Source organism: Salmo trutta, chromosome 8 (assembly GCF_901001165.1).
Source record: "Salmo trutta chromosome 8, fSalTru1.1, whole genome shotgun sequence".
NCBI classification, from domain to species: Eukaryota; Metazoa; Chordata; class Actinopteri; order Salmoniformes; family Salmonidae; genus Salmo; species Salmo trutta.
In genome coordinates, this window is record NC_042964.1 from 39,506,549 (window position 1) to 39,528,485 (window position 21,937).

At 46.2% G+C, this 21,937-nt stretch overlaps 1 long non-coding RNA gene across 1 annotated transcript; it reads left to right on the forward strand.

Annotated features, from left to right (window-relative positions):
• Nucleotides 1-12,353: 12,353 nt before the first annotated feature.
• LOC115198891 (uncharacterized) lies at nucleotides 12,354-21,490 on the forward strand. The gene is made up of 3 exons (XR_003879313.1): nucleotides 12,354-12,466; nucleotides 12,604-12,695; nucleotides 21,408-21,490. It is a non-coding gene; the product is annotated as an uncharacterized LOC115198891 (long non-coding RNA).
• The last annotated feature ends 447 nt before the right edge of the window (nucleotides 21,491-21,937 follow it).

The window sequence follows — 21,937 nt, forward strand, 5'->3', positions numbered from 1 at the left end:
GCTAGACAACCATTTTCAGGTCTTGCCATAGATTTTCAAGTACAGTGGCTTGCATTTGGCATTTTTCCTATTTTGTTGCCTTACAACCTGAAATTAAAATTTATTTTTGGGGGGTGTGTATCATTTGATTCACACAACATGCCTACCACTTTGAAGATGCAAAACATTTTTTATTAGTTATTCCATAATTATTCACCCCCCCAAAGTCAATACTTTTGCAGAGCCACCTTTTGCAGCAATTACAGCTGCAAGTCTCTATAAGTTTAGCACATCTAGCCATTGGGATTTTTGCCCATTCTTCAAGGCAAAACTGCTCCTTCAAGTTGGATGGGTTCCGCTTGTGTACAGCAATCTTTAAGTCATACCACAGATTGTCACGCTTGTCGTCGTAGAGAGAAAGGGACCAATGCGCAGCGGGTTTCATGCTCAACATATTATTCATATCTACCCTCTGCCACGTCCTGACCAAACTACAATAACCAAATATACTCTATACTGGTCAGGACGTGACAGTACCCCCCCCCCCCCCCCCCCCCCCCAAGGGTGCAGACCCCGGAATGCACCTACACAAAACACAGAAAACCCCCAAAACAACCAGAAAAATCCCCTAAACAAAAAGGGAGGAAAGGGAGGGAAGGGAGGGTGGCTGCCGTCAACGACGGCACAGTGCTACACCCCCCCTCCCCAACCCACCTATATGGGAGGCGGCTCAGGTGCAGGACGTGGACTCCGCTCCATCCCTGACGTAGTCCACTTAAGTGGCGCCCCTGACCTCGCCCGACTGGCGGGCGATTCTTACCGTGACCGGCTGGCGGGTGTCTCTGGCTGCGCCCGGCTGGCGGGCGACCCTTGCTGCGCCCGGCTGGCGGGCGGCGATGGCTGCGCCCGGCTGGCGAGCGGCGATGGCTGCGCCCGGCTGGCGGGCGGCGATGGCAGATCCGGCACGGCGGGCCGCTCTGGCGGCTCCTGACTGGCGGGCGGCTCTGGCGGCTCCTGACTGGCGAGGCTGGGCTGACGCACTAGAAGCCTGATGCGTGGGGCTGGTACTGGACGTGCCAGCCTGGAGACACGCACCTCAAGGCTCGTGCGTGTAGCGGGAAACACTGGACCGTAGAGGCGCGCTGGCGGTCTTGAGCGCAGGACTGGCATCACCCCTACTGGCTGGATGCCCACTTTCCCCTGGCACATGCGAGGCGCTGGTACTGCGCGTACTGGCCTGAAAATGCTCGGCCTCGCCACCGTACCCATCACCCCAAAGCACGGGACCTGTCCAGTTCGTCTCTGCCTAATAAGGGTACGGGGAGCTGGCCTGGGGCTCCATCCTCGCCCCGCCAAACTGCCCTTGTGCCCCCCCAAAAAAATTATTGGGGCTGCCTCTCGGGCTCCTTTACCAGCCGTGTTCCCCGGTCCTCGCCAGATTTCCTCCGCTGCTTGGTCCTGTTGTGGTGGGTAGTTCTGTCACGCTTGTCGTCGTAGAGAGAAAGGGACCAATGCGCAGCGGGTTTCGTGCTCAACATATTTATTTATAAAATAATGCGAACACCACGGAAGAAAACAATAAACAAACTAACGACATGAAACAGTGAAAGCAGGCTCAACAAAAGAAGTGCTCTCAAACAACTACCCACGAAAAACAAAGACAAACACACCCTACTATATAGGACTCCCAATCAAAGGCAACTCAACACACCTGCCTTCAATAGAGAGTCCAACCCCAATCAACTAGACATAGAAACACAGACATAGACCAGTGACAAACCCCATAATACATACATCAACTACCCTCTGCCACGTCCTGACCAAACTACAATAACCAAATATACTCTATACTGGTCAGGACGTGCCACAGATTCTCAAATGGATTAAGGTCTAGGCTTTGACTAGGCCATTCCAAGACATTTAAATGTTTCCCCTTAAACCACTCGAGTGTTGCTTTAGCAGTATGCTTAGGGTCATTGTCCTGCTGGAAGGTGAACCTCCGTCCCAGTCTCAAATCTCTGGAAGACTGAAACAGGTTTCCCTCAAGAATTTCCCAGTATTTAGTGCCATCCATCATTCCTTCAATTCTGACCCGTTTCCCAGTCCCCGCCTCTTGGCGAACACCAAACATGTTTGCTTATTTTTTTCTGCCCACTCTTCCGTAAAGCCCAGCTCTGTGGAGTGTACGACTTACAGTGGTCCTATAGACAGATACTCCGATCTCCACTGTAGCGCTTTGCTGCTCCTTCAGGGTTATCTTTGGTCTCTTTGTTGCCTCTCTGATTAATGCCCTCCTTGCCTGGTCGGTGAGTTTTGGTGGGCGGCCCTCTCTTGGCAGGTTTGTTGTGGTGCCATATTTTTTAAATTTTTTAATAATGGATTTAATGGTGCTCCGTGGGATGTTCAAAGTTTCAGATATTTTTTTATAACCCAACCCTGATCTATACTTCTCCACAACTTTGTCACTGACCTGTTTGGAGAGCTCCTTGGTCTTCATAGTGCCGCTTGCTTGGTGGTGCCCCTTCCTTGATGGGGTTGCAGACTCTGGGGCCTTTCAGAACAGGTGCATATATATTGAGATCATGTGACACTTAGATTGCACACTGGTGGACTTTATTTAACTAATTATGTGACTTCTGAAGGCAATTGGTTGCACCAGATCTTATTTAGGGGCTTCATAGCAAAGGGAGTGAATACGTATGCACACACCACTTTTCCAGTTTAAATGTTTTTGACGTTTTTGAAACAAGTAATTGTTTCATTTCACTTCACCAATTTGGACTATTTTGTGTATATCCATTACATGAAATCCAAATAAAAATCAATTTAAATTACAGGTTGTAATGCAACAAGATAGTAAAAACACCAAGGGGGTGAATACCTTTGCAAGGCACTGTAGATTTAAGTCAAAACTGTAACTCGGTGACTCAGGAACATTCACTGTCCTCTTGGTAAGCAACTACAGTGTAGATTTGGCCTTGTGTTTTAGGATATTGTTCTGCAGAAAGGTGAAATCATCTCCTAGTGTCTGGTGAAAGCAGACTAAACCAGATTTTCCTCTAGGATTTGGCCTGTACTTAGCTACATTCCGTTTCTTTTTTATTGTGAAAAACACCCCAGTCCTTAACGATTACAAGTATACCCATAACATGAGGCAGCCATCACTATGCTTGAAAATATGAAGTGGTACTCAGTAATATGTTGTATTGGATTTGCCCCAAACATAACACTTTGTATTCAAGACATAAAGTGAATTTGTTTGCCACATTTTTTGCAATATTACTTTAGTGTCTTGTTGCAAACAGTATGCATGTTTTGGAATATTTGTACAGGCTTCCTTCTTTTCACTCTGTCAATTAGGTTAGTAATGTAGAGTAACTACAATGTTGAAACTGTTTTAAAGTCACCATTGGTCTCGTGGTGAAATCCCTGAGCAGTTTCCTTCCTCTCCGGCAACTGAGGAAAAACGCCTGTATCTTGTAGTTACTGAGTGTATTGATACACCATCCAAAGTGTAATTAATACACCATGCTCAATGGGATATTCAATGTCTGCTTTTTCCCTTCCCATCTACCAATAGGTGCCTTTCTTTGCAAAGGCATTGGTAAACCCTCCTGGTCTTTGTGGTTGAATGTGTGTTAGAAATTCACTGCTCGACTGAGGGACCGTACAGATAATTGCATGTGTGGGTTACAGAGATGAGGTAATCATTCAAAAATCATGTTAAACACTATTATTTCGCACAGAGTGAGTCCATGCAACATAGTAATGGCTGGAACAGAAACAAATTGAATGGTATCGAACACAGCAAACACATGGTTTCCAGGTGTTTGATACCATTCGATTCACTCTCCATTCCAGCCATTGCTTTGAGCCGTTCTCCCCTCAGCAGCCTCCTGTGATATACAGGTAACTTCCAAAGTAATGGCCTCTCGAGTGGTGCAGCGGTCCAAGGCATTGCAGTGCTTGAGGCATCACTACAGATGTCCTTGTCCCATCGTACTCTAGCGACTCCTGTGGCGGGCCGGGCGCATGCACGCTGACACAGTCGCCAGGTGTTCGGTGTTTCAAAGGAAAAAGTACAAAAAAATCTAAACAGAAAAACGTGGTAATTATCTCAGCTTCTAATTAGGAGTGCTTCAACCCCCTTTCACACTTTAATTCTAAATGTTATTTGTCCCTCAGCATTAGTCCACAGGATAAAATCAGTATGAGGTTGTTTGTCCATCTGTGTCTGCCTTTGCTGTGTGTTTTTGGATCCATGTGAATGTGTGTTTTTTGCTCTGTGCTGTGGACTTGCGATTGTGTCTTTTTAAATTTCCCATGGGAGGCAGGCTTCTGTGTCAGGACCCCAGTAAGACAGAGAGTAGAGAGGCTGTTGAACTGCTGCAGAGAGCTCTGGACCTGTACATCTGCTTCCTGGGGTCTGATCACACACTGACCAGGGACTTACAACAGTAAGACCCAGTGCAGGATTGAAAGTTTAGCCACACCTCAAACAGCAACTAGGTTGGTAAGGAAATATCTGACCGATGCAATCGCTTGCCAAATGATAAACACTGCATATTGAACATAAACTATAGCAAACTGCAAAACATGGGGTCTAGACTGGAGTTGCTTGTTGTGTCCCAGGACCTAAAGTAAAGAATCTTAAACTAACAGAGTTGAACTTTGTCCTTTTAGGGTTTTAAACACAGAATCCAGGAGACCTTTGACCCCTTGGGTCTTCAGGTCCAGACCCCTCTCCCACCTCTCCACTAGGAGACTAAGCAGTGGGACCAGACCCAACACAGCCGCACACCTCCACTCCCACCTGGCCTGGTACAGGGGCACCACACACACCCCTCTGGACCTCTCCGTAAGCAGATCCCTGTCAGCCCCATCCAACAAGACCCTCCACACACAGCCAGAAACAGATCCAGAACAGGAACCAGTCAAGAACCACTGACAGAACCACCTGTCTTCTCCCAGACCCTGGCCTGCCTTCCAGACCAAAGTGTTCAGGCCACAGATTCAGAAACTTGATCTTAGAACTCAAACTCAGACCTGCTTCAGCACCGGGCCTTCGTTCTATAGACAGGACCCGGGTGCTGCATAGGGCAGGCTGGTGCCACCAACCAGGTAGGTACGTTCTAGAGGGACGGACAGTTATAACATTGAAAAGAGAGATTGGATCCCTTCTGTACACAGAGAAACACACTGCTGGTGAGACAGACAGGCCAGGGACAGGGAGGAGAGAAAGTCTTATTTCACCAGGTGGCGCTAGAGACAAGGGAAAGAGTCAGAGCGAAGAAGACCATACTTTCATCATGACCACTGTTTTTCATGTATATTTAACCAGGCAAGTCAGTTAAGAACAAATTCTTATTTACAAATACTGCCTACCAGGGAACCGTGAGTTAACTGCCTTGTTCAGGAGCAGAACAACAGATTTTTACCTTGTCAGCTCTGGGATTCAATCCAGCAACCTTTTGGTTACAGCCCAACACGCTAACCACTAGGCTACCTGCCGCCCCAATTTCTTTGAACTGCTATTGTTTAAATACATTCCTCTGATAAATGTCCCTATAAGGACAATTGATTATTTCAAGATATCGAATCAAATCAAATCACATTTTATTTGTCACATGCGCCGAATACAACAGGTGGAGACCTTACAGGGAAATGCTTACTTACAAGCCCTTAACCAACAATGCCAATTTAAAAATACCTAAAAAAAAGAAGAAATAAAAGTAACAAATAATTAAAAAGCAGCAGCAAAATAACAATACAGTACCGGTATAGAGTCAATGTGCGGGGGCACCGGTTAATCGAGGTAATTGAGGTAATATGTACATGTAGGTAGAGTTATGAAAGTGACGATACATAGATAATAAACAGAAAGTAGCAGCAGCGTAAAGGGGGGGGGGGGAAATGCAAATAGTCTGGGTAGCCATTTGATTAGATATTCAGGAGTCTTATAGCTTGGGGGTAGAAGCTTTTTAGAAGCCTCTTGGACCTAGACTTGGCACTTCGGAACCGCTTGCCGTGCGGTAGCAGTGAGAACAGTTTATGACTAGGGTGGCTGGAGTCTTTGACAATTTTTAGGGCCTTGTTCTGACACCACCTGGTATAGAGGTCCTGGATAGCAGGAAGCTTGGCTCCAGTGATGTACTGGGCTGTACAAACTACCCTCTGTAGTTGCCATACCAGGCAGTGATGCAACCAGTCAGGATGCTCTCGATGGTGCAGCTGTAGAACCTTTTGAGGATCTGAGGACCCATGCTAAATTTTTTCAGTCTCCTGAGTGGGAATAGGTTTTGTTGTGCCCTCTTCACGACTGTCTTGGTGTGCTTGGACCATGTTAGTTTGTTGCTGATTTGGACACCAAGGAACTTGAAGCTCTCAACCTGCTCCACTACAGCCTCGTCGATGAGAATGGGGGCGTGCTCGGTCATCCATTCCTGTAGTCCACAAGCATCTCCTTTGTCTTGATCACATTGAGGGAGAGGTTGTTGTCCTGGCACCATACGGCCAGGTCTCTGACCTCCTCCCTATAGGCTGTCTCGTCATTGTCTGTGATCAGGCCTACCAATCCTCTGTTTTCTCTATTGTTGGATCAAGACTTTGGTATAATGTTCAGTACCAGTCAAAAGTTTGGACACACCAACTCATTCAAGGGTTTTTCTTTATTTTTACTATTTTCTACATTGTAGAATAATGGTGAAGACATCAAAACTATGAAATAACACATATGGAATCATGTAGTAACCAAAAAAGTGGTAAACAAATATATATTTTATATTTGTGACTCTTCAAAGTAGCCACTCTTTGCCTTGATGACAGCTTTGTACACTCTTGGCATTCTCTCAACCAGCTTCATTAGGTAGTCACCTATAATGCATTTCAATTAAAAGGTGTGCCTCGTTAAAAGCTAATTTGTGGAATTTCTTTCCTTTTTAATATGTTTCAGCCAATCAGTTGTGTTGTGACAAGGTAGGGGTGGTATACAGAAGATAGCCCTATTTTGTAAAAGACCAAGTCCATATTATGGCAAGATCAGCTCAAAAAAGCAAAGAGAAATGACAGACCATCATTACTTTAAGACATGAAGGTCAGTCAATCTGGAAAATGTCAAGAACTTTGAAAGTTTCTTCAAGTGCAATCGCAAAATCCATCAAGCGCTATGATGAAACCGGCTCTCATGAGGCCCGCAATAGGAAAGGAAGACCCAGAGTTGCCTCTGCTGCGGAGGACAAGTTCATTAAAGTTACCAACCTCAGAAATTGCAACCCAAATAAATGCTTCACAGAGTTCAAGTAACAGAAACATCTCAACATCAACTGTCCAGAGGAGACTGCATGAATCAGGCCTTCATGGTCGAATTGCTGCAAAGAAACCACTACTAAAGGACAACAATAAGAAGAAGAGACTTGCTTGGACCAAGAAACATAAGCAGTGGATATTAGACCTTTGGAAATTTTTCCTTTGGTCTGATGAGTCCAAATTTTAGATTTTTGTTTCCATTCTCTGTGTCTATGTGAGATGCAGAGTAGGTGAACGGATGATCTCCGCTTGTGTGGTTCCCACTGTGAAGCATGGAGTAAGAGGTGTGGGGGTGCGTTGCTGGTGACACTGTCTGTGATTAATTTAGAATTCAAGGCACACTTAACCAGCTTGGCTAGCACAGCATTCTGTAGCGATACGTCATCCCATCTGGTTTGCGCTTAGTGGGACTATCATTTGTTTTTCAACAGGACAATGACCCAACACACCTCCAAGCTGTGTAAGCTATTCAGGCTGTGTAAGCTATTTGACCAAGAAGGAGAGTGATGGAGTGCTGCATCAGATGACCTGGCCTCCACAATCACCCGACCTCAACCCAATTGAGATGGTTTGGGATAAGTTGGACCGCAGAGTGAAGGAAAAGCAGCCAACAAGTGCTCAGCATATGTGGGAACTCCTTCAAGACTGTACAACCAAATATAACTCTCTTTCTCTCTAACGCTCTCTCTCTCCCTCTCTTTCTTGCTTCTCCTTAATTTTGGAAGAAATGTATTTGTTTAAAACTGTTCAACCATTGTCTTTCTCTCTCTTTGAGTCAACTACTCACCACATTTCATGCACTGCAGTGCTAGCTAGCTGTAGCTTATGCTTTCAGTACTAGATTAATTCTCTTATATTTTGATTGGGTGGACAACATGTCACTTCATGCTGCAAGAGCTCTGATAGGTCCGGAAGTTGTCATAATTACTGTGGAAGGGGGTGATAACCATTAGCCTCCTAGGTTTTGTATTGAAGTCAATGTACCCAGAGGAGGACAGAAGCTAGCTGTCCTCCAGCTACACCATGGTGATAACCTGCAGAGTGCTGCTAAGGCTAGTGTAGACCTTCATTGCGAAACAGTGCGTTTTAATAAATTATTTGGTAACGTGAATACATTTAGTATAGTTTTATCTAAAAAGGATAACATTTTTAAGGTTTCACTATTTTCACTTTTATGAAATTCACTGAGGAGGATGGTCCTCCCCTTACTCCTCTGAGGAGCCACCACTGCTTTGAATGTGTCAATGGTGAATTGCGTGTCCTTGGGTAAGTTTTTGTAGTTGGATTGTTGATCAGTTACACCAATTTGGTATAATGCCAACAACAACATGACAAATGTTTCCTGCCATCATTTGAGAAAAATATGATGTTGAAGTATGTACATTCCAAGCATTTTAAGTGTTTAAACAGAAAAGGACAGAAATCATTTCTCATCAGTCATGCCAGAGGTTCATGTGACATAAATCAAAATCTGGACAGATATTTAGCATAACCTCTATTTACAAGGCCAAACCTAACTAATCCAAATACACATTGCATAATAACATAATGATTATAATTGATCTGTATTAAATTATAATCTCGTGTGGCAGGGTAGTAATAGCATTGCCTATAATCATTCAGGTCATCTTTTCCATTTTCAGTGGGTGAAGGGGTTGCTTGAGGAGAGATACTATGTGTGAGACAGCACGTATACTACTCCACCCAGGTTTGGAGATCACGAGTTCAGGAGAGGGTAGAGGAACTGACTGTGTGTGTGTGTGTGTGTGTGTGAGTAGCCAGTGTGGATTTAGAATAGTGAATGCTGTGTCACTTTGGGGTGAGGTCTGAAGCACAGACAGAGATACAGTGTGTGTGTGTGTGTGTGTGTGTGTGTGTGTGTGTGTGTGTGTGTGTGTGTGTGTGTGTGTGTGTGTGTGTGTGTGTGTGTGTTAGAGCAAGAGTGTGAGAGAGCTGAAAATGTGAGGCATGGTACGGAGTCACGTTCCTCTGTGGCTGCTGATGCCTGTGGAGTGAATGAATTCACAGACCAGCTGAGCTCTTCTCCATACCTCTCTATTTCATCTCTATGACTAAGGCTAAAATGACCCCACTTATTAATACCTAACAGCTGCTTTTTAACACACACACACACACGAACACACACACACACACACACACACACACACACACACACACACACACACACACACACACACACACTACTGTTTATCCATCAATAATGAAATGGCGACTACTTTGAATGTCACTCCTAGTGTCACGCCCTGGCCATAGAGAGGGTTTTGTTCTCTATTTTGGTTAGGCCAGGGAGTGACTAGGGTGGGCATTCTATGTGCCCTTTTCTATGTTTTGTGTATTTCTTTGTTGTGGATGGGTATGGTTCTCAATCAGGGACAGCTGTCTATCATTGTCTCTGATTGGGAACCATACTTAGGTAGCCTTTTCCCACAGGGTTTTTGTGGGTAGTTTATTTCTGTTTAGTGTTTTGCACCTTACGGAACTGTTTCGGTTCTTCTCTTTGTTATTTTTGTTTTAGTGTTCAGTTTATTAAATAAAGCATGAACACTTACCACGCTGCGTTTTGGTCCGATGATTCCTCCTCTTCAGACGACGAAGACTGTTACACCTAGTCTAGCTTAAAAGTGTATTGGTTACAGTACATGCACAGTACATGTCAATAACATTATTCCCCAGGGCTGCTAGCATGACCCTTCTCACCCATTTACTCCCAACCTGGCCTATTGTGTGTTATGTAATAGACATAAGTTGGCAACACTTACGTTCAATTATGACACCAGATTCGAATGACCCCATACTTCCATGTAATGCAAACTTCAATATGGCCGACTCCATGGGTTTTAAATGTAATGAAGCGGCCGAGACAAGACGTCTAAATTGACACCACCCACACATTACAGTCAATCGTCTTTCTGTCCTGCAGGAATCTGAGGCAACTATGATCTAGTGAGTTACCTCCATGGTAATCAAAAGAGAACCAGTGCACTCTCCCAGAAGCTTGGCTGGTGTGTAAGAGGGTGTGGTTCTGTATGGTATCCAGAGGGTGTTACAGTAGTTAGTGAACATGGCCAGACACATGAGGTATGTGACATTATGGAACTGTAGCTTTCAGACATTCAGAGAGAAATGCAAGGGTGTTTCCCAATCACATGAGACCTACAGTGAGGGAAAAAAGTATTTGATCCCCTGCTGATTTTGTAAGTTTTCCCACTGACAAAGAAATGATCAGTCTATAATTTTAATGGTAGGTTTATTTGAACAGTGAGAGACAGAATAACAACAAAAAAATCCTGAAAAATGCATGTCAAAAATGTTATAAAATGATTTGCATTTTAATGAGGGAAATAAGTATTTGACCTCTCTGCAAAACATGACTTAGTACTTGGTGGCAAAACCCTTGTTGGCAATCACAGAGGTCAGACGTTTCTTGTAGTTGGCCACCAGGTTTGCACACATCTCAGGAGAGATTTTGTCCCACTCCTCTTTGCAGATCTTCTCCAAGTCATTAAGGTTTCGAGGCTGACGTTTGGCAGCTCGAACCTTCAGCTCCCTCCACAGATTTTCTATGGGATTAAGGTCTGGAGACTGGCTAGGACACTCCAGGACCTTAATGTGCTTCTTCTTGAGCCACTCCTTTGTTGCCTTGGCCGTGTGTTTTGGGTCATTGTCATGCTGGAATACCCATCCACGACCCATTTTCAATGCCCTGGCTGAGGGAAGGAGGTTCTCACCCAAGATTTGACGGTACATGGCCCCGTCCATCGTCCCTTTGATGCGGTGAAGCTGTCCTGTCCCCTTAGCAGAAAAACACCCCCGAAGCATAATTTTTCCACCTCCATGTTTGACGGTGGGGATGGTGTTCTTGGGGTCATAGGCAGAATTCCTTCTCCTCCAAACACGGCGAGTTGAGTTGATGCCAAAGAGCTCTATTTTGGTCTCATCTGACCACAACACTTTCACCCAGTTGTCCTCTGAATCATTCAGATGTTCATTGGCAAACTTCAGACGGTTATGTATATGTGCTTTCTTGAGCAGGGGGACCGTGCGGGCGCTGCAGGATTTCAGTCCTTCACGGCATAGTGTGTTACCAATTGTTTTCTTGGTGACTATGGTCCCAGCTGCCTTGAGATCATTGACAAGATCCTCCCGTGTAGTTCTTGGCTGATTCCTCACCGTTCTCATGATCATTGCAACTCCACGAGATGAGAGCTTGCATGGAGCCCCAGGCCGAGGGAGATTTACAGTTCTTTTGTGTTTCTTCCATTTGCGAATAATCGCACCAACTGTTGTCACCTTCTCACCAAGCTGCTTGGCGATGGTCTTGTAGCCCATTCCAGCCTTGTGTAGGTCTACAATCTTGTCCCTGACATCCTTGGAGAGCTCTTTGGTCTTTGCCATGGTGGAGAGTTTGGAATCTGATTGATTGATTGCTGAGATTAGGAGCACTCCCTTTAAGAGTGTGCTCCTAATCTCAGCTCGTTACCTGTATAAAAGACACCTGGGAGCCAGAAATCTTTCTGATTGAGAGGGGGTCAAATACTTATTTGCCTCATTAAAATGCAAATAATTTTATAACATTTTTGACATGCATTTTTCTGGATTTTTCTGTTGTTATTCTGTCTCTCACTGGTCAAATAAACCTACCATTAAAATTATAGACTGATCATTTCTTTGTCAGTGGGCAAACGTACAAAATCAGCAGGGGATCAAATACTTTTTTCCCTCACTGTAATGACTTCACAGCACTATTGATTCTGTAGTTCCCCAATACATTAAACCATACTTTAATTTTCCCACAAGTGAGAAAAGCGCTGCTGCTGATTTTCCATGGCCTTTGAGCCTCTCGCTCTCTCACATTTGTTTCCACACTAGAGTCCAGGGATTATGTGTGATTACAGGAGTTAAATTATGTTTACTTAAGGCTTAAAGCAGGCCGTATATCCATCTCCCACCCATGAGTGCTTATTATGGTAGTCATAGCCTGCTTCCTGTCAGTAAGATTCAGACAAACGAGATTTGACACGATGAGTCTTGATGTGTGCGTGCATGTGTGCATGCGCTGTACTGGTTACACATTCTTCAACTATCCACTGCAACAAAGTTGCTGAATGCATGTCAGTGTCACTTCAAATCAAAACCTGTAGTATTCTTCAAGCCTGATAAAGTGAGTTACGCTGAGCTACTGTATGTGTGTGTATGTGTGTGTATGTAACCATTTAATCTCAGTTGACCAGAGTTACCGTCTCACTCAACCTCTCCCTCTCCCTCTCCGTCTCTCTCTCTTTTCTCTCTCTTTAACAGAGTGTGAACCTCCCTGCCCTCTCAGACGATGGCCTGTCTCTCATCATTTTGAAAGAGTTCTTGACCACAGAGATCGACGTGATCCTTGCAAGGTACCGAGTCTGCCCAGACAATAACCCATGACACCTCTGTGAGTGAATCACAAGGTTTAAACCTGACATTACAAAGTTGAATTGGGTTGGCAATTAAGCAATACTTTCAACCTTGAGACCAATCTCTGTTCCTTGGTTATCTGTAGTGCTGAGTTCAAATAGAGCTTGAGACCAAGATTAGAAACCAAACTCTACTGCCAGCTGACCGATTAGAATTGACGTCTACTGTATGTCAATGAAGTCAGTGTGAGAAGAAGTCTGTGCTCACACGCACAGACACACAAACATAGATACAAGCTGTAATAAACCATAGCAGTACAGTGATAGTGTGGGACCATAATCGAAGGACTTTTATTTTGATACCGGATGCTGGGGCTCTGGGGTGTAAAGAGCAGGGGTTAACTCGAGTTAAGAGTTTGATGCCTTTGCAGGTTCCAGCTCTCTGTTCATAGGATTTCATCATTTATTTGTCCCCTGAAGTTGTGTGGTTGCTCTAATTAAACCTTGAGTCTATATCTAAAGTTGCAGTGTCCGTGGATAATCATTCTTTACCCTGGCCTTTACCCTGGCCCCCCCAAAACAAGCAGCTTTGTCTTATACAAGGTAACAAGCAAAACAGCAAACTGAGACTAGTAAAGGAGTTTAGGGTGTCGTTTTATACAGTGTAACCCCATAATGACAAAGTGAAAATTTGTTTTTAGACATTTTTGCACATTTCCATGAATATTCTCACCTGAGTCAATACTTTGTAGAAGCACCTTTAGCAGTGATTAAAGCTGTGAGTCTTTCGGGGTAAGTCTCTAAGAGCTTTGCACACCTGGATTGTACGATATTTGCCCATTATTCCTTTTAAAATTCTTCAAGCTGTGTCAAGTTGATTGTTGACCATTGCTAGACAGCCATTTTCAAGTCTTGCAATAGATTTTCATGTCGATTTAAGTCAAAACTGTAACTAGACCACTCAGGAACATTCAATGTAATCTTGGTAAGCAACTCCAATGTAGATTTGGCCTGTTTTAGGTTATTGTCCTGCTGAAAGGTGAATTCATCTCCCAGTGTCTGTTGGAAAGCAGACTGATCCAGGTTTTCCTATAGGATTTTGCTTGTGCGTATATACTGAACACAAATATAAATGCAATAATGTAAAGTTTTGGTCCCATGTTTTATGAGCTTAAGTAAAAGATCCCAGACATTTTCCATACGCACAAAAAGCTTATTTCTCTCAAATGTTGTGCACAAATTTGTTTACATCACTCTTAGTGAGCATTTCTCCTTTGCCAAGAAAATACATCCACCTGACAGGTGTGGCATATCAAGAAGCTGAGGAGTATTTCTGTCTTTAATAAAGCCCTTTTGTGAGGAAAAACTCATGCTGATTGGCTGGACCTGGCTCCCCAGTGGGTGGGCCTGACTCCCAAGTGGGTTGGCCTATGCCCTCCCATGCCGCGCCCCTGCCCAGTCATGTAAAATCCATAGATTAGGGCCTAATGAATTTCTTTCTATGAACTGTAACTCAGTAAAATCTTTACAATTGTTGCATGTTGCCTTTATATTTTTGTTCAGTATAACTTTATTCCGTTTCTTTTTATCTTAAAAAACTCCCTAGTCATTGCCGATGACAAGCTTACCCATAACATGATGCAACCACCACCATGCTTGAAAATATGAAGAGTGGTGCTCAGTGATGTGTTGTTGGATTTTCCCCAAATATAACACTTTGTATTCAGGACAAAAAGTCAATTTCTTTGCCACATCATTCGCAGGATTAGTTAAGTGCTTTGTTGCAAGCAGGATGTATGTTTTGGAATATTTGTATTCTGCACAGTCTTCCTTCTTTTCACTCTGTCATTTAGGTTAGTATTGTGAATTAACTACAATGTTGTTGCTCCATCCTCAGTTTTCACATATCACACCATTGGATTTATGGTGTAATCCCTGAGCAGTTTCCTTCCTCTCTGGAAACTGAGTTAGGAAGGATGCCTGTATCTTTGTAGTGACTGGGTTTTTTGAAACACCATCCAAAGCCTAATTCATAATTCACCATGCTCAAAGGGATATTCATCATCTACTTTTTTTATTTTTACACAACAACCAACCGGTGCGCTTCTTTGCGAGGAATATGAAAAACGGTCCTTGTCTTTGTGGTTAAATCTGTGCTTGAAATTCACTACTCGATTGAGGGATCTTACAGATAATTTTATGTGTGGGGTACAGAGATGGGTTAGTCATTCAAAAATCATGTTAACAATTATTATTGAAAACATAATGAGTCTATGCAACTTATTATGCGATTTGTTAAGCACATTTTTACTCCTGAACTTATTTAGGCTTGCCATACCAAAGGGGTTGAATACTTATTGACTCAAGACATTTCAGCTTTAGATTTGTTATTCATTTCTAAAATGTTCTACAAACAAAACTCCACTTTGACATTATGAGGTATTGTGTGTAGATCAGTGAAACAAAATCTCAATTAAACACATTTTAAATTGTAAATACTTTCTGAAGGCACTGTATCTGGGTTGCATGATTCTACAGATTTGAGGATTTACTTAGCATTTCTTATTTTGCTCAACAAGCGTTTTATTGGAAGACAGAACACACACAAAAATGTACATGTAGAAACCTCAATGAAAGTGGCTGACAGAGTCCTGCAAATAATTATAATGCATGAATTATCTTTCATGTGCAAACCTATACACTTTCACATTACTTTTCAGCCTGATAGTGTGTGCGCGTGTGTGTGTGTGTTGCTACGCAACTCCTATGTGATGGAATGTAAATGTTATGACAGGTGAAGAGGGTGAACCCTGACACGTGGGGTTCTGGTCAAGTGTGTGAGGAAAGAAGAGTTCTGGGTTCTGTCAGTTTATCACCTGACCAGCAGCGATGGAAATACTATAGATCTCTCTGATTTGTAGCTGTATTTCTCTCTGTCTGTCTCACTCAATCCCTACCTTCCTCCCCATTTCTGTCTATCTCTCTCCTCTTTTTCTTGTCTCTTTCCCACAATCTCCTATAGACCCCTTTTCACTACAAGACACACTGACATCAAGCACAGATGCACGCAACTTTTGGCAGCAGTAAGAAAGCCATCTCCATCTGTGCCCATTCAATATAGCCTAGATTTACATTTTTATTACTTCTAAACAAAATCATTTTTGGGGGGTTCTCATACGCTTACAATGATGTTTTGGTTATTGCTTGAACAGTCGCTAAGATTATATATGGTTGTGATCTTTGCAAAATAACAGTTGCTAGCTAGAATGCTGAAGCTCATTTACATACGCTGTAGCAAAAGCTAGCCAAAGAGCCATTTTACTGGTTGAAGTGTATTTTAAGTGTAATGTAGTTGATTTGCAATGATAATGCAAACATTAAATTAAGCAGGACATTCACACGAGCCTTAAAATCCAATTATAATCCTGAAATAGTGTGAAATACACTCATAAGCAACATGTAAATGGAGACTTTTTTTGCTGGCATTGAGCACTTGCACGCATCGCCCCCGTGTGGCAATGTTTGCAAACACAGAAAGGGGTCTATACACGGGTCTATGCACTCCATATGTGCATCTTTCCACGTCCTCCTATCTCTTCCCAGCTCCCTCTCTTATTCCCTCCTCTCTTTGATATTCCAAACCCTCCCTCTCTCTCCATCTATCTTGTTCCACCTCTCTCGTGTTAGTGGTTGACATTGACCCATAGCTGATTTACACCAAGTAAGCTGTATTTGTGAGATGCATACCATGGTAGTGAGAGGAAGATGAATTCTATGGACTAAGTACAGTTTTACATCTCTCCCACTGACCTGTACTGTGGCGTGTAAATGTTAATGTAATATACTGTATAGACTGACAAGAAAAACAAGATCAACACACTGACACTGTCTGATCCCATCACAGAGTCCACTACACTGTTAAAATGAAGTGCTTTGTAACACCACAACTAGTGGCAATTGAGCTGCCACCAACTTAAAGGAGACAAAACCTTATCTGTGGTTCCAATTCCAAAGAAATGTACCATCTTACTGACCCTCCTGTTTCCAATCTGTCTAAATAAAGTACAGCAAAAATGAAGGTGGAATTCCACAAAAAAATACATGTCTTTTATCACAATCAATATTTAGGCGATAAACCATTTGCATTTATAAGCCATTCTGTCACACCCTGATCTGTTTCACCTGTCTTTGTGATTGTCTCCACCCCCCTCCAGGTGTCGACCATTTTCCCCATTATCCCCTGTGTATTTATGTCTGTGTTCTCTGTTTGTCTGTTGCCAGTTTGTCTTGTTTGTCAAGTCAACCAGCGGTTTTGTGTCTCAGCTCCTGCTTTTCCCAGTCTCTCTTTTTCTCACCCTCCTGGTTTTGACCCTTGCCTGTCCTGACTCTGAGCCCGCCTGCCTGACAACTCTGCCTGCCCCTGAGCCTGCCTGTCGATCTGTACTGGATTATTGACCTCTGCCTATTCTGAGCCTGCCTGCCGTCCGGTACCGTTGCCCCACTTCTGGTTTACTGACCCCTGCCTGCCTTGACCTGTCTATTTCCTGGACCTGTTGGATTATTAAACCATTGTTAATTCAACATTGTCTGCATCTGGGTCTTACCTTCATACCTGATAGTACGAACTGGCCATGACTGACCCAGCAGACCCGGGCCAGCTGCGCAACACCATCTCATCCCAAGCAGCCTCCATTGGTAGGCATTAGGAAGTGCTTCTTGGTCTTATGGAGGGGGTCCAAACATTAGCTGAGCGCCATGACCGGGCGTTGGACATGCTGCTGGAGCAATTTCACGGGTTGTCTGGGGGGCAGCTTACCACAGTGGTAACCCCTCGGCGGTCAGCAGCGGCACCCCACCGGTCACTCCACCTTCCCGGGAGCACCGTTTACCTCCCCCGGAACGTTTTAATGAAGAGCCGAGCACCTGTCGGGCTTTTTTAGCTCAGTGTGCCCTCATTTTTGAGCTTCAGCCCTCCTCCTTCCCCTCGGATTGCTTCAAGATTGCCTACCTCATCACGCTGATGTCTGGGAGGGCTCTCACCCGGGCTACCGCCATATGGGAACAACAGCCGGCCATGTCCGTGAGTCTGGAGGGGTTTATGGGAGAGGTGAGGAAGATTTTTGATGTCCCGTTCTCTGGGAGAGAAGCTGCCCGGAAGCTAATCCAGCTCCGGCAGGACGCTCGCAGAGTGGCCGACTATGCAGTGGATTTCCACACGTTGGCAGCGGAGAGTGTATGGAACCAGGAAGCACTGTTCCACATGTTCCTGCATGGCGTCTCGGAGGAGGTTAAGGACGAGCTGCTCGGGAGTTAACCATGGATCTTGACTCCCTCATCGCTTTGACCATCCGCATTGATGGGTGATTGCAGGAATGACGGATGGAGAGGAAATTCAGTTTCGTTCGCATGTCCAGGGATTCCACCTCACCTCTGAGTCATCCCGTAAGTCCCCAACGGTCCTGTTGCTGAGAGCACCCGAGGTTTCCCGACCTTCCTCGAGAGTCACCGAAGACGGCCGAGGCACTATTTCCCGAGCCTATGCAACTAGGCAGAGCTGGGCTCTCGCCAGCGGAATGGCAACACAGGATCAACACAAGGAGCTGTCTGTATTGCGGGACTTTTGGTCATTTTGTGTCGTCTTGCCCAGTAAAAAACCAGGCTCACAGGTAGGAGCGAGTACTCTGGTGGGCCATATGGAGAATTGTTCTGCCTCCCTTACTTGCACCCCTTTTCATGTCATTCTGCTGTTGGGAAACTAGTCCAAATCTCTCTGGGTCCTCATTGACACTGGGGCCGGTGAGAGATTTTTGGACGCCACACTGGCTTCCGAGCTGAACATCCCCACTCTGCTCCTCTCCATTCCCATGGATGTAAGAGCGCTGGACGGGCGCTCTATAGATCGGGTCACCCATAACACCACTCCCATCAACCTACGTGTGTCCAAGACCATTAAATTCCTGCTCAAGTCCCCCCAGATTCCTGTGGTTTTGGGATTCTCCTGGCTCCAGCGACACAATCCCCTCATCAACTGGTCTACGGGTGCAATCATGGGCTGGAGTCCGTTCTGCCACGCCTGTTGTCTGAAGTCGGCGCAACCTGCCCTGGGACTTCTTCCTGGGGGCGCGGAAGACCTCTCTGCTCCAGACTTCTCTGCCATTCCCGCGGAGTACCAGGACCTCTGGGAGGTGTTCAGAAAGTCCCGGGCCACTTCCCTTCCACCGCACCGCCCCTATGACTGCGGGATTGACCTTCTCCCTAGCACCACGCTGCCCCGGGAATGTCTGTACTCTCTGTTGGGACCAGAGACCAAGGCTATGGAGACCTACATTGGGGACTCCCTAGCTACAGGATTTATCCATCCCTCTTCCTCTCAGTTTTCAGGTTTCTTCTTCGTGGAGAAAAAGGACAAGACCCTGCGCCTGTGCATTGCCTATCAGGGACTCAATGACATTACTGTGAAGAACCGGTATCCTTTACCACTCATTTCCTCAGCCTTCGAGCCGCTCCAGGGGGCCACTGTTTTCTCCAAGCTGGATCTACGAAATGCCTGCCACCTGATGCTGATACTAGAGGGGGACGAGTGGAAGACCGCCTTCAACGCGGCCACTACAAATATCTGGTCATGCCCTTTGGCCTCACCAACACCCCTGCCGTGTTCCAGGCTCTGGTGAATGATGTTCTCCGCGACATGCTGAACCGGTTCGTCTTCGTCTACATTGATGACATCCTCGTCTTCCCCCGCTCCCCCCAAGAACACATGCTCCACGTCCGACAGGTTCTCCAGCGCCTTCTGGAGAACCAGTTTGTTAAAGCGGAAAAGTGCGAGATCCATCGCTCCACCATTCCCATTCTGGGCTGCATCATCTTTACTGGGAGTGTCCAGATGGATCCCGAGAAGGTGAGAGTGGTGGTGGATTGGCCTCAGCCTATGTCTAGGGTGCAGCAGCAATGCTTCCTGGGGTTCGCCAACTTTTATCGCCGCTTTATCCAGGGTTACAGCACCCTGGCCTCCCCCCTGTCTGCACTCACCTCTACCAAGGTTTCGTTCACGTGGTCATCTGCTGATGACCGGGTGTTCTGGGACCTTAAACACCACTTCACCACTGCTCCTATCCTGGTTCATCCTGACCCTTCCCATCAGTTCATGGTGGAGGCCGATGCTTCGGATGTTGGAGTGGGGGTTGTCCTGTCCCAACGTTCTGCCCTGGACCTTATGCTGCATCCCTGCGCCCTCTTCTCCCACCACCTCAACACCACAGAGAGGAACTATGATGTGGGGAATCGGGAGCTTCTCGCCGTGAAGATGGTGTTGGAGGAATGGAGGCACTGGCTAAAAGGGGTGGAACATCCCTTCATTGTATGGACCGACCACAAAAACCTGGAGTATCTCCGCACCGCCAAGCACCTCAGCTCCATCAAAGCGCAATGAGCCCTGCTGTTTACCCGGTTCAACTTTTCCCTCTCCTACCGGCCGGGGTCCAAGAACGTCAAGCCGGATGCCCTGTCTCGCCACTATAACCCCATGGTTACCACCCCAGAGCCCGAGTCTATCCTTTCACCTCATGCCTGGCGACGACACTCAGCTGGGGTATAGGGAAACGGGTCCCTTGAGGCGCAGCGGTCCCAGCCGAACCCTGGTGGGGGGGGGCCCAGATAACCGGATATTTGTGCCTGACGCTGTCCGGTCCTGGAGTGGGCCAATTCCTCCAGGCTTGCCTGTCACCTGGGCTCTCGTCGGACCCTAGCCTTCGTGTAACATCACTTTTGGTGGCCTACCATGGTTCCAGATGTTGCCGTGTTTGTCCCAGCCTGCACGGTCTGCGCACAGAACAAGACTCCTCGGCAAGCTCCAGCTGGTCTTCTCCAACTACTGCCTGTCCCTCATCATCCCTGGTCCCATATATTCCTGGATTTCATCACGAGTCTCCCCCTGTCTGAGGGCAACACTGCCATCCTGACTGTGGTCGACCAGTTTTCCAAAGCTGCCCACTTCATTCCTCTCCCCAAACTACCCTCGGCCAAGGAGACGGCCCAGCTTATGGTGCAGCACATCTTCCAGATCCACAGACTCCCGGTGGACATGGTCTCCGACCGGGGTCCGCAGTTCTCGTCCCGGTTCTGGAAGGCGTTCTGCACGCTCATTGGGTCATCGGCCAGCCTGTCCTCCGGATTCCACCCCAGTCCAACGGCCAGTCAGAGCAAGCCAACTAGGACTTAGAGACGACTCTTCACTGCCTAGTCTCCGCCAACCCTACCACCTGGAGTCAGCAACTGGTATGGGTTGAGTACGTTCGCAACACCCTTCCTGGCTCTGCCACGGGTCTCTCGCCCTTCGAGTGTTCCTTGGGATCAGCCTCTGCTCTTCCCCGAGCAAGAGGAGGAAGTCAGCAATCCCTCTGCCCAGATGTTCATCTGCTGTCACCATACCTGGAAGAGAGCCCGGGCCGCTCTGTTGAAGACCACTTCCAGGTATAGGAGACAAGCGGATCGCCATTGGCTCGGGCAGAGGGTATGGCTCTCCACCCGGGACCTGCCCCTTTGGGTGGAGTCCCGTAAACTTTCCCCCATTTCGTTGGCCCGTTCCCCATTTCTAGAGTCAATAGCCCCACTGCTGTTAGTCTTTTGTTACCCGTACCCTACGTATTCACCCTACTTTCCATGTGTCTAGGATTAAGCCTGTGTCTCACAGCCCTTTTGTCTTCTGTTCCCAAGCCCATCCGGCGTACACAGTGAGACGCCTCCTGAGTTTTCGACCATTGGGCAGGGGTTTCCAGTACCTGGTTGACTGGGAGGGTTATGGCCCAGAGGAGAGGTGCTGGGTCCCTGCTAGAGACATCCTGGACCCAGCCATCATCGATGACTTCCACCGCCGGCCTCCCGGTCAACCAGATATGCGCCCAGGTAGGACACCAGGTGGCGCCCCTAGAGGGGGGGCTACTGTCACACCCTGATCTGTTTCACTTGTCTTTGTGATTGTCTCCACCCCTCCAGGTGTCACCCATCTTCCCCATTATCCCCTGTGTATTTATACCTGGGTTCTCTGTTTGTCTGTTGCCAGTTCGTCTTCTTTGTCAAGTCAACCAGTGTTTTTGTCTCAGTTCTTGCTTTTCCCAGTCTCTCTTTTTCTCGCCCTCCTGGTTTTGACCCTTGCCTGTCCTGACTCTGAGCCCGCCTGCCTGACTACTCTACCTGCCTGCCGACCTGTACCGTTGCCCCACCTCTGGATTATTGACCTCTGCCTG